General features: G+C 28.2%; 1 protein-coding gene across 3 annotated transcripts in view; it reads left to right on the forward strand.

The window, feature by feature from the left end:
• The window catches only part of LOC117174186 (plexin-A4), a 599,034-nt gene that overhangs the window by 116,553 nt on the left and 467,945 nt on the right, over positions 1 to 14,536 (forward strand). The gene's annotated exons all lie outside the window — the stretch shown is intronic.

The raw sequence follows: 14,536 nt of genomic DNA on the forward strand, positions 1-14,536 counted from the left end.
AAAAAGGTAACAGTGTTCTAAAACACTGTGACAAAATTGTGACGGAACTGTTCTCGAACTATGTGACAGCACTGTTCTGTCACAGTTGCTATGGAATTGTTCTAGAATAAACTGATCACAGACATTCTATAATATTTGTTTCAAGTTTCTTCTAGAACTGTGCCGTAACAATGTTATATCGAAGTTCTAGAACCCTGTTACAAGTATGTTCTAGAACAAATTAGGAAGAAAGATTACTTCGCTAACTCTATGGTCAAGCTGATCCTTGCGAATATCCCTAATGTGGAAATCTCGGACGTATAATTTTCCTTAGTCAGGACTGCGTACGCGCTATCCCGGCTCAAAATATATTCATGGGGATATCAAAATTTCCGTCTCGCAGGATATTCCGACGGGTTATCCCTGGAATAACCCGGGACATAAATGGGATCAAATCGAATATCCCGGTAGATCCTATTGCTGTGAGGGCTACATAACACTATTTCATATTTGATAAATAACTGTTCTAGAACTGTTATAGAATTGTTATAGAACTGTTATAGAATTGTCCTAGATTTTTTACAATGCAGCGTACCAAAGTTGTAGAATTGTTACAGATCGGTTTCCACAGCGTTCTGGATCTCTTAAAGATTTGTTATATAACATTTGTAATTGAGTTCTAGAATTGTTCTAGAAATGTTACAAATCGGTTGTCACAGCGTTCTAGAACTGTTACAGAATTGTTCTAGCGTATGGGAGATAACATAGTTACTCGGATGTTTGTAACCTGTTACTAACCTGTTCTAGAACACGTTCTTTTGAGTTCTAGAACAAAAATTTTTTTTCTATCACACGAAACCTAACGCGATGTCCTGGACTGATTAACTGGACTGATCAGTAAGGCAATGTGAGTCATTTCTGCTTCAAACACTTTAGAATTTAATTGACTTAAATTCTATTATACTGCATGGAGAAAAATGGATGTTCAAACGTAACATCTAGATGTTTAGGGTTAACATATTTTATGTTTAACTATAGGACAACAATCGAGATGTTCAAAGTTAGTATCTGTAGATCTTAAAAAGTGAGATGTTACTCTCTAACATCCAAAATGTTCAACTGAAATATCCGAGATATTACATGTATGGTTATGTCAAATAACGCCTGTAAATAAAACACAATAAAAATGTAAACCTAAAAAAGTTCCTTTTGCAATTGGAAAGAAATTAAATACCAAAATTAATTTCATTTTTTTTCATTTTTGGTCGTTTGAAATGAATTATTTTCAATTGTTACTTAACGTTACAATAACAATTGAAACGTTAAAAGTTAAACTGTTGCACTCTGAAATTTTTACCCTTCAAGGCTTTCTATTTCAAACGATTAAGTTTCAAATTGTTTACTTTTGAATATTTGATGTATAATTGCTCATTCAGACATTTTATTAATTAAAACTTTTCGATCTAAGTGGGTTAATAATTTAATATCTTCGCCTGAAACAATATTTGAATAGAATTTTAAATAAAATAAAATCGTTTAATTAATGAATATATTAATTTTAAGTTATTTTCACATTAAAATTAGTTTATAAAGTTTGTATAAGACAATTCAATTTGTTTAATTATTAAGGATTTCGTATTGAATAAGTTGAGTTTTGAACGGCAAAATCTGTAAATTGTTTAATTTAAAACTGGTTTAGAATCATATTGTAAAATATTTATTTTGCAATTTTTAAAACTCGAAATACAGTTTAGTTTTAAAAACCATTAATTAATTGATATACTTTTATTTTTTAAATTCTTTCAATTAAAAATTTACGTTTAAAAATGACGACATCCATTGTTTACTATAATTATTTATCTAAAATATCAAAAATTTCTACATTTATTATTTCAACTCCACTGTTTCAAACGTCATAAATATTTTTTTATTTGCATGTGCATAAAATGCAAATTATTTCCACTTATTATGACTAAATATTTGATTAAAGTGTCCGGAATGACAATACCAGTCAAAAACAATGCCAGACAGAAAAAAAGTGAATAATAAATATTCAAGTGAGTCAGCTACCTTAACGTGCATTGACAGTCAACTTTTCCGTTCGTGATGTCAGCCTATTAATATTCATCAAATTTGTGACCGCATTTTATTCCAGATGAAAATTTGGCTTGCACTTAGGAAAAGATGCTATTCCAACGAAGTAAATGTAGCATAACGTATCTTTTTCCATTTATACTTGTTGCTTCTTCAAGACCATAAAATTTGCAAAAATTTCCATAGCACAGAGAGGAGGCAAGAACCCGAAGGTTAAGGTTTGGCTCTCCAAACACCTTTTTAACATTGCGTGCAGTTTTCAACTGTGCATCCGGTACTTCAATTTTACGGGTGGCTGCATGTTGGCCTGAACCACCAGTTCTGCAAATCGTATAGACATTTATTTTCCAAATACACACACGTAAAACTGGATATAGATTTAGGCCAATCACGTATGTCGTGCAATGTATTCTGCGGACTGAGGAAACTCTTGACACTTGATATTTCACATGTCAGTGAAGTCTGTATTCCTTTCTATTTGTAATGCGTTCCTTCCTTTTCACCTGCATCGCAAATAATCACAGGGTTCACAGTCTTTCCTCTTTTCGCTTTAAATGTACTCTGTTTAAAAATTTCGACACACTTGAGATACTAAAGTACCTGAAATTTATGAAATTAGGTTGCTGAAAACGAAATTCAGTCAATTTAATGGTATTACTAAATTTTTATTTAACCCTCAAGTGATAGAATGGGTCCCAGGGACCTGAACGTTTTTCTTTTAGCAGTGTTTTTTTTTTCTTCAAAAACTTGTCTCATTTTTACAAAATATTTATTATACGCAAATAATTTTCATACCTATTTTTATAGTATTTATTTTTGCGAGACTCTGAGCTACAATTTAAAAAAATGGAGATAAATGTATTTAAACCGGAGATATTTCAGTTTGAAGTTTGCTCGGGTCTGCTGGACCCGCTCCAGATGGAACGGAAAATGTTAAGGTTCTAGCACTTGAGGGTTAACTTTGGATGCAGGTATGTAAAAGTCAGGGATTTAAAGAAAAAAATAATCGTGTCAGAGTCAGAGTATTTCTATAACTTTTAACTGTCCATTAGAATAAATTTGAAATTTTTTTCAATTACAATTTGAAATTCTTTTATTTCGTTTATAAAATATTCTAGGTTAAAATATTACAAGTTTAAGATTCTGGTATTTGAATATTGATATGATTAAGGCAAATGAAAAATTGATCAGTGGTAAATTAGAGAAAATTAAAAATAAAGTTTTGCGGCAACCCTGGTATAATGTTCTTGTTAGTATTTTATTTGCCATGTATTTTTTTGTAGTTGCTCCCCCCCCCCCCCTCAAGGTTACCTTTTTAATTAAAAATGTTATCATTTGTTTGAAAATACAAGTTTTTTACTTATTTTTAAAAACTGATATTTTGATGCTAAAGAGTCCAATTAAAATCTTTTTTGATTAAAAATTCAACTATTTTTCGAAAAATTTTATTTGAAAAATTCCTCTATTTGACTAGAAATTGCATTTTCCTTCGATGAAAATGCAACGTTTTGGCTTAAAATTCAAAACTTCTGTTAAAAGTTTTTTTTTTGTAAAAATTTAACTGTTTTGTTAAAAATTCATATTTTTGAGTATAAAAGGCAACTATTTTTATAGAAAATTTCTTTCTCATTAAAAACTCATATTTTTATGCTGAAAAGTCAAACTGAAATATTTTTTAAATGAAAATTCAATTCTTTTTGTGATAATTTGTCCTTTGGATTTAAAAATTAATCTATTTTAGTAGAAATATCATATTTTTTTAATAAAAATGGTAACTGTCTAAAAATGCAACCATTTTTTCAAAAAGGTTATCCTTTTTTATTAAAAATTCAAGTATAAATTTCGTGGAAAATTTACTTCTTCTTCAAAAGTTATGTTTTGATGTGGAAAAGTTAAAATAAAATATTTTTCGGATGAAAATTCAGTCTGTTTTTGTAAAAATTTTATCTTTCTTAAATAAAATGCTACTGTTTGCTTGAATATTAATCTACTTCCTGCAACATTCATATTTTAGTTAAAAATTGATTTCTTTGGTTGAAGGTTCAACTATTTTGTTAGAAATAAATTTTTTTGCTACAAATTCATATTTTATGGTTCAAAAGTCAATTTTTTTACGAAAGAATCACATGCGAATATTATGCATAAAAAATAAAGAACATTTTGTATAAATTTTCTCAGTAAATTTCTTTAAACATGTAATGTATAGGGACAACATTGTTTGGTTCATTAATTAACTTCACTCATATTTTCTTACTATTTATATTCTCTGAACAAATTAGACTATATTTTTATATTAAAATTGATGAACCAAAAGAAAATTTAATCTTTTGAAATTTTCAGTTACAGTAACTGAAAATTCCTAAACTGCAACAAAATTTTCTGAAACATGTGAATGGAGTTTTAAACAGTCGCCGTTGCTAAAATTTCTGTTACAGTTTAAGAAAATTTAGAAACGGTTTCTGCATAAAGCTTTAGTGACGCTTTTTAAACATTCCTACAGAAATTTCTAACCGTTCACAATATTTAAAAATACAATTATTCGTTTTACACCTTTAAAATTATTCTAGTTAAAACTGGAGAACGAAGTCTGCCCGGAAAGTGTCCGTCCTTGTTGTATACCAAAAAAAAGATTTCATTCTGGTCAGTGACGATGATATCCCCTTCAAAGTACTCCCCTTTGAAAGCCACAAGCTTCTTCAAGCGGTCCTCCCACTTTCGAAAGCACTCCTTCGGAAGTCACCTTGCGGAATAGCTAACAGCTGCTTCGTCGCATTCCGTTTTATTTTCTCTATGTCTTGAAATTGTTTTACTTTTAGAGGATTCTTCTTACGGAAATAGGCAGAAATCACAGAGAGTTAGGTCAGGACTGTATGGGGGCTGCTAAAATTGTGTAAGGTCGTGTTTCACCAGAAATTGCTGGATAGGCTGCATTGAATGAGCCGGTGCGTTTTCTAAATGTAAAAACAAAAGTTTATGAGCAGAATTCTTGAAAATAAAACCAAGAATCCAACGACCAAATTTGGACAACCAGCATAAACTGTTCATATTGCGATTTGAAAAAAGATAAAAATTTTCCTAAAGAAGAAATGAAAAAAATTCTTTCTTTGGACCAAAATAAGAAAGAGGAAAGAGAAATTAAAAGACAGCCAACGAAACCCCCTTCCTTTTTTAGATTTCTTTCGTCTTTTTTATTTTGATTTTTAACAAATCACAGCAACAAAATATTTGTGACAAAATAATTACCAACGTTTCAGCACTCATACATCACCCTGATCAAGGCCTTCATAATGTCGTGTGAGTCCCGAAACGTTTGTGATTATTTCTTAAAAATGGTTTTATTATTCTGAGCTGATAATAATAGAAGTAAAAAAGACGCAAGTAATTTTTTCTTTTCTTTTTTAGGAAATTTTTCATATTTTTTCAAATTGTAAAAGGAACATTTTATGGTGATTCTCAAAATTTTAATTTTAATCCTATTTAAATTTCTTAAATTTATTACAAAATTTATTCTTTTCCCTGTTCTTCTCCTTTTTCGTAAAAAAGTCCTGTTTTTACGCTATAATTTCTGATATTATATGTTTGGAATAACTCGTAGTGAATCCCAATCACTCGTGGAAAAGATCGCGTGTCTTGGCTTCCTGTCACGCAGAAAGCTGATGGAATCGCAATGCGCGCTTCTTTAAGGGGGCACCGGGACAAGCGCATTCACCGTGACGCTAGTGATACACATTGAAATACCTAGCTGTTCTTTGAGTAGCTCGAGGATATAAAAACACAGTTAAAAAATTTTTCCTGTTTGTGTGAATTTTAGTTATAATTCGTTCCAAAAGTCGCAAATTTTTGAGTAGTGCGGAAAATTTACTTTGCCGCATGCTTGCGCATGCGCTCTTCAATCAAAAATGACTTTTTCTGCACTTTGTACACAATCTTGTATCCAGCTTTCAACCAACTTTTGGAACTCGTCTCAGGATTCATTTATCTAGTTATTTTATAATTTTCTGATGAATAAGAATCACGAACGCGTTAAACGTTTTCTTAAAACTACATGCGTGACTGAAATACAGCCCCTTGACGATTATTCGAAAATTTCCCACGTTTTGACACGGACAGTAATTTCCACAGTCTGGTTAAGTAGGTTGGTGATTTTACATTTAATAATTGCAAAAATGTGCATCAATATTATTTAAACTTTGAATTATACCACATCGTTAAAAGTAATTATTTAAACTTTTTTCAAGTATTTGAATAAATATAATGTATATTTATAATGTATAATAATATAATATATAATAAATAAATAAATAAAATAATATATTTGAAGTTAATAATTAATCCATTATACTTAAAAAATCGACTTTTCGGTTGAAAATTGAATTATTTTGTTGAAAATTCATGTTTTAAAATTGAAAGTTAATTCTTTTAAATTGAAAAGTATAATTTTTTGTTCAGGATTTATCTTTTTTGTGAAAAATTCTGCTATTAAGTTAATTAATTAATGTTTTTTTTTAAATTAAACTATTTTGTTAAATACTTTTTTATTATAAATTGATATTTCTTGATTGAAAGATACTTATTTTTATTTTAAATGTTCGTTATTATATTTTAGGTTCAGAATTAATCTCTTTCGGTTACAAATTCGGATGTTGGATTGAAAATTTAATTATTTCGTAGAAACTTCATCTGTTTTGATTAAAAATTGTAATATTAAGCTAAACAATTCTTATCATTCTTTTTTTTTTTTTATTGAAAATTCAACTATTTTGTAAAAAGGTAAACTTTTTTTTTCATTAAAAATTCTTGAATTTAAGCTAATTCCCTTTATTTGAAACGTCTAATATTATATTTTTCGTTCGGAATTAATCTCTTCAAATTCATCTTTTGTGGTTGAAACTTTGAAAGTTAATTCTTTTTAATATATTTTTTACTGCCACAGTTTTTCTCCTGAATTCATCTCGTTTGATTCGCAATTCTACTTTTTATTTGAAAATGTAACTATTTTCGTAAAAAGTAATCATTTTTAGTTAAAAGTTCATTCTTTTTATTTTCAAAGTCGGCTATTTTGAGTTCAAAATGTATCTCCTTTGGTTAACAATTCTGCTATTTGGTTAAAAAATTAAATGTTTTTAATAAATTCAACAGTTTTTCTACAAAGCTATCGTTTTTAGTCATCATTTAATTCTTTTTATTTCAAAAGTAGAATAGTATATTTTTGGTTCAGAACTTCTTTTGGTTAGCAATTCTACTACTTAGTAGAAAATTTAATTATTTCCATCAAAATTCAACTATTTTCTTCAACAATAATTTTTTTAGTCAAAAGGTCATCCTTTTTATTGAAAATGTCGAATATTATCTTTCTGTTTTAGAATTCATGTCTCTTAGAAAATGCAATTATTTCGTTCTAAATGCATCTGTTGGGTTAAAAGTGAATTTTGTTGATTGAAAATTTAATTATTTGGTTGAAAATTCATTTTTTTGATTAAAAGTAAATTTGTTGACAATTCGTCTTTGCTGAAAAATCACCCCTCTGGGTTGAAATTTCACATTTTTATTGTAGAATAGTTTTCGATTTAAAATTCAACTGACTTTCTAAAAATATATCATTTGGTTTGATGATTTGACTATTCGGTTATAAATTAAACTGTTTTTAGTTTGTCTCTTTAGTTTTGCTTGATATTTCAACTATTTGGTTTCAAATGCAATTTTTGGTTAAGAATTAAATTTTTTGTTGAAAAATCACCTTTTTCGGTTTAAAAGTCAAAAGTGTTAAAACAAACTTCATTTTTTATCTAGAAATTGCAACTTTTTGTTGAAAATTCATCTTTTTTGGTTGAAAATTTCACTATTTTGCTGTAAAGACGGCGTATATTTCAATTTGAAATCTGAAGAATATGTTAAGTACAATAATGTTACTTAAAAGAATTTATTCGTCTACTTTTTCGAAAAAGTTAACAAGGAAATAGACTGGAATTTTTGTTTAAGTTTGTCCAACCTGGTATTGCATCGATACAATTTATCATGATCACAAAAGAATTATATTCCGTTAATATTCTTTCAGTTATTTTTTTTTTTAATCCGGACATTTATCTGGTTTACGCATCCGGTTTTGTGAATATTATTTGCATGATAAAATCGTTCCCGTTTCAATCTCGGCTTGTCTAGTAAATTTTGATGAAATTATTTCGATTCGAATTATGAGTGGAAAAACTTGATACGCGAGTGCCACTTTACATAAATCCCTCTCAAAGAAGACATAAACGTGCATAATTTAAGATCTGATCGACCGGAGGCATTTTGCTCGCGGAGGAAATCACGTGTGATGAACTGACGAATACAAATTTATGGGGAAAAGTTGGTTATGATCGACTGAGTGAAAACTTACGGGAATTTAAATTTCTCTTCAGCTCTCGTCATCTCTGAGAAAGAGTAGAAAAAACAATAGCTGTATTGCTCATTATATTTTATCATTCATCAAACTGGTCTACTTAATTACATCTCTATTAGTCTCGACTTATAAACGACACATTGTTCGAAAAATTATGATAAGAGAACTGGTTTCTTCATGTTTCTAATTTTCTCCTATTGGAACATGTGTCTTATAACTCGGAATAAAAGCCGAATCAGCTATATAAATATGCTTGACATGTACAGTTTAGATAATAATCTGATTAGCGGCCGTTGCGTAAATTACGTAATTTTCGCCGACAAAATGAAAAAAGATTAAATTCGAGATAAAATTTCTACCAGAAGAAATAAATTTGCAACCAAGAAAGATTTTTCTGTACTAAGGAAAAAAAATGTCATCCAAAATGTTGAATCTTCGACCAAAAAGATGAAGTTTCTACTAAAAAAGACGAATTTTTAATAAAATAAATAAATTTGTAACCAAAAAGTTTAATTTTCAAACAAGAAGATTAGTTTTCAGCCAAAAATGGAATAGTTCGATTTTAATTTAAAAAAGTTAATTTTCAATCAAAAAATCTGTACAAAACAATTGGATTTTCTAACAAATTGTTGAATTTTCAAGCTAAAAAGATGATTTTCTACCATGCATTTGAATTTTCAGCAAAATAGTTAAATTTTTAGTTTAAAAAATTAATGTTTAACAAAACAATATTTTTTTTTACAAATTTATTCATTTTTAACAAAAGAGATGAATTTTTGCCTAAAATAATGAATCTACTACCAAAACAATTAATTTTTAGGAAATTAGTTTAATTGTCAACAGTTTAATTTATTTAAACTGTTTAATTTTCAACAAAAAATGCAGTAGTAGCTATTTCATTCAAAAAAGATTTTAATTTAAAATAAAAAACAGTTAAATTTAACCAAAAAGACGAATTTTTAACAAAATACTTAAATCCTCAACAACAACAGATTAATTTTCAACCAAACAGTTGCATTTTTAATCAAATAATTATATTTTCAATCTAACAAATTAATTTTTAACAAAAAAAAAACAGAATTTAAAAAAAAAGTACTCTTTTTTAACCAAAGAGATGAATTTTTGCCTAAAATTATCAATATACTCCCAAAATAATGTATTTTTAGGAAATCTTAACAAAAAATATAATAGTTAATATTATAACAAATAAATATTTTTATCTTAAATTTAAATAGTTGAATCTAACCAAAAAGACGAATTTTCAACAAAATACTTGAATTTTCCATTAAAAAAATATTAATTTTTAAACAAACAATTGCAATTTTAACCAAAAAATTAATTCTCCACCAAGAAAGACGACTTTTGAGCCAAATACATCAATTTTCCACCAAACATTTATATTTTTAAACAAGAAGAATACATTTCTACTAAATAAGACGGATTTTCAACAAAGCATATGAATTTGCAACCTAATAATTAAATATTCATTTTAAAAAATTAGTTTTTGACAAAAAAAGTATTATTCAACAATCTTTAACCAAAATAATGAATTTTTTAGAAATTAATTCAACTCTAAATTAAGGAGTTGAATTTTCAACCTAAAAAGATGCATTAAAAAATATGATAGTTAATATTTTAAATAAAAAAATTAAAGTTTACATCAAAAAACATTTAAATGTAAACAAAAAAGACGAATTTTCAACAAAATACATCAATTTTCCATTAAATATATAGTTAAATTTACAAACAAGAGGATCACATTTATACCAAAAAGGAAGGATTTTCAACACAGTATATAAATTCATAACCTAATAATTAAATTTACAGTTTAGAAATTTAATTTTCAAAAAAAAAATATATATATATATATATATATTATTCAACGAATTTGTCCAATCTTTAGTGAAAATAATGGTTTTTTTAAGATAGTTGTTCAACTTTAAACTAAGGAGTTGGATTTTCAACTTAAAAGTATGAATTTTCAACAACAAATGTGAGAGTTAATATTTTAACAAACAAGAAAAAAGTTCATGTCAAAAACAGTTAAATTTAAACAAAAAAGACACAATTATAACACAATACATATATTTGCCACCAAATAGTTGAATTTTTAAAAAAAGGTTAAATTTCTACAAAAATAGTGCAATTTATAATAATAATTATAATTACAATTACTATTAAATATCATTATTTATCATTTTTAATCTATTTATAGATTATTATTTTTTTATTAGGTTATGATAATTTAGTTCGCAGTTTAATGGAAAAACGAGAAAGAAGGGAAAGACTGAAAATCCAGCAATAAATAAATAAATTGGGAAAATTTTACAAGTAATATTATAACAGTTATCAATAAAGTAACAGATTTTGTTGTTGTTAATTCTGAACCAATCGATTCAGATTATTACATTTTCAACTAAGAAAATAAATAATCCAAAAAATCCTACATTTATAAAAATAACTAATATATAAGAACATACTTTGTACAGAATTTAAATCAAAAGATTTCTTTCGACAAACTGCGATAAAAATCGTTTGGCCTCAATTGAAAAAACTCTCAACATTTTTGTTACAAAGAGAAAAATCGATGACCTACCCCACCAACCAAAAGACATACCGTAATTTATGCACGTCCCCTTAACTATTATCAGCCTATCGCCACTTAATTTGGGATTTAAATTAAAATTCAGTGAGATATATTCTCAAGAAATTCAGTTTCACCACATTCCCTTGAAAATAACGAACGTGGCTGAAAACCTTGAATTTGTCATCTTGTATCAATGAGACAGTTTCTCAGGCCTTTCGACCATGGGCCACAAATCCTGAGATTTTCTGGAAGAGTGGCTGACAATAAGCCGATTCCTCTGGCCTTCATCAAGTATGGTAATTAATTAGAAAAAAAGGTCGGAATCGGTAGTCTCTATTAGGAAGACTATCGACATCTCTGGAATTCCATCGAAACCTTTTTGTCCTTCTTGGGCTCTTCCTTTTCTACTTCTTCTGATAACTTACCACTCTTATTCGTGCTTGTCCTTCTTGGTTGTTATTATGCAAATTGGTTTTTGCTGGGAGCTCCGCGAGAAAAGAGAACACGATTATTAGCCGGCTGGTTTCTCGCGCGACCCTTTTTGCATAATTCCTAACGCCCTTGTTAATCTTACGTGGATCGTTAAAGTTCACCTTAAGTCGATATTGGCCAATTCTCTTCATTAACTGAGTAGATTGATTCAAATCGAAATTTAAAGGTTAAAAGAGGACACTTTAAAAAAAAAGGATCACTGTTTGAAGCTCATAACTGCAATCTGAGTCGATTGGTCGCTTTTCCAATTGGAAATTTAAGGGAAGGTAAGTACGGATTGAAAAAAGATTAATAATTAACAAAATTAAAAATACTTTTTGCAAATTTTTCCTTGTATCAAAAATTATAGAAGCTGGAAAACCGAACAAGTCTCATTATTTTCTCCGTAAAGAAATCTTTTGTCTTTGAGTGAAGAGGAGATTTCAGAGGCCAAAATTATATAAAAGCAGGAGAAATTGTGCTTAAACATTAACGAAACTTTTGGATAAAAAAACACGAATTTTCAACAAAATGCATAAATTTTCAACAAAATAGTTGAATTTTGAATCAAAGAGATGAATCTTATACAAAAAGAAAATTAATTTTTAACCAAATTATTAAACTTTCCATCACAGAGTTGAGTTTTCAGGCTAAAAATTAGAATATTTTAGAAAAATATTTAATTTGAATGTCGAAATGATGAATTTTAAAGAAAAAAGTTCATTTTCAATCAAGAAAGATGAATTTTCAAACTAACAGGAGAGTTTGAACAACAAAATTTAACTATATAGTTAAATTTTCTATCTACGCAGATTGTCAAAGATATAAATTTTTCAGAAAATAGTTTATGTTTCAACCAAAAAAATTACTTTTACACCAAAAAGATTTTAATTTTTTATTTTAAAATGTTAAATTCAACCAAAAAAGTCGAATTTTCAATAAAATACAATAATTTGGACCATATATTTGAATTTTGAACCAAATAGTTGACATTTCAGCCTAAAAAGAAGAACTTTCAAACAAACGCGGGTGGATTCTCAAGAAATATCAAAATTTAACCAAAAAGTTTAATTTTCAAGTGAGAATTTCAAGAGAATTTTCAAGAAATTCGGAGTAAAAGTTGAACTATTTTGTTTACAAAAATGATTTTTTTGCTAAAAATTCATCTCCTTGTTTGTAAATTCGTTTGTTCTTCGGTTAAAAGTTAAATTTTTTGAAACTAAAAACTTAACTTTTCCATTTTGGTTCTGAAAATTGAAATTTCTTATTTAAAAATTCAACTATTTTGTAGAAATTTTCTCTTGCCAGTTTACAAATTTCACCAGTCGATAAAATCTTTTTTATCCTTGATTTTAAAATATTTCATTCTTCAAAATTCACCTCTTTTGTTGAAAATGCGCCTTCTTTTGGTTTAAACATTTATTTTTGTCAGTTTGAAAATTCAAATTTTTGTAAATAATTTTTCTTCTATTGTCGAAGATGAACTTTTTTGCTCAAAATTCAACTGCTTGAAAAGTCATCCATCCTCGGTTAAAATTAAATTTTTTTAATCGAAAAATCATCTTTTCGGGCTTAAAAGTCAAATGTATTTTAAAAAATGCGTCTTTCTAGCTTTAAAACTCAACCCTTTTGTTGAAAATTCGTCCCTTTGGGTTGAAAATTCACCCCTTTTGGTAGATAAGTCTTTTTTTTTTAAATTTAAAATTAAAATATTTTATTGAAGATGCAATATATTTCGATGTGAAATTTCAGGACACCATTCCACCGCTAAAGTGGTTCATGTCCGTGTTAAGTTTCTAGAATGTTTCTAGATGAATTTGCGTAAACCACATCAAGGCTCCCAATTAAGCATTTCACGAAAGCAATGTCAAAGTTATATTTTTATTTGTTCTTGCATTTTCTACTACAAATCAAAATGTAATGATTAAATTGCTTACGTGAAATGCTTAATTGAGATAATATATAACCTTGAAGTTGTTTACGCAAATTCGTCTCTCATAATTGTGGAATATTATTCTATGACGTCATCGAGAGTATTCTAAAAACTTAACATGGGCATGAACCACTTCAAATGTGGAGTGATCTAAAAGTCGGTAAGGTAGGAATCTTGATAAAGACACTCCCCTATCTTCAAATCAGTTTTATCAAAAAGAATTTATTCTCTTATTTTGAGCGAATTATGGAATATGAAGTCTGTTATAGTTATAGAATAGAGTTTTTTTATTGAACTTCCAAAAATGAAAAGTATCTTACATACAATTTTAAAGTCTGATTTGACAGAAACAAAAGGCATGTTATCCTGCACATTGATTACTATTTCACCGTCAATGCAATTCAGAGCCTAACAATTTACTAGCCAGAGTAAACAAGCTTGAGTTCTCTTGTAAGAAAAACGAAAAAGAGCAATTGGCATTGAGAAGAGCCTCGAAGAGAAATTTGTTCTTCCATACTATACTTCTACCCGGTTGTTTGTTGATCGAGCGTTTGAGAGAGAAGGAATCTTGTCTGTAATAACTGTGGGGCAGCTCATAGATCGCCAAGTTTTCTTTTACAATTGGTTTAACAGAAGCAATCGTATCGACTGTTACACGCTGTTTTGAGTAAATTTCCAGTGGAATATAAATGTTTACATTGCAGGATAAAAAGACGTTTTTAATCTTCTACAAAAGTTTAATAATGTACTTCCAACGTAAGTAAGGATTTCAAAACAAGGTTTTATCTCACCGCAGAAGCTTATTTATCTCTCTTTGAAATATCCCCTTCTTCGGATTTTAATGAATCAGAAAGCTTTTTTTTGATTAGCCTGCTATATTATTCTATTTTTTTATCCGTTTCTGTCGCGCTATTAAAACTTATCACAGGAAATGATGCAGTCCCTGAACTCAGCACACTATTTAGTATTTGAAACTTTTTCTGAACGACGCACAGTGGGGTGAAATCGGAAAACGAGGTTCAAAATGACATTTAGAACGCAATTATGCACCGATTTTAGAATTTTTTTTTGAAAAATTCAGAAATAAATT

Source organism: Belonocnema kinseyi, chromosome 6, assembly GCF_010883055.1.
Source record: "Belonocnema kinseyi isolate 2016_QV_RU_SX_M_011 chromosome 6, B_treatae_v1, whole genome shotgun sequence".
In the NCBI taxonomy this organism is placed as follows: Eukaryota; Metazoa; Arthropoda; class Insecta; order Hymenoptera; family Cynipidae; genus Belonocnema; species Belonocnema kinseyi.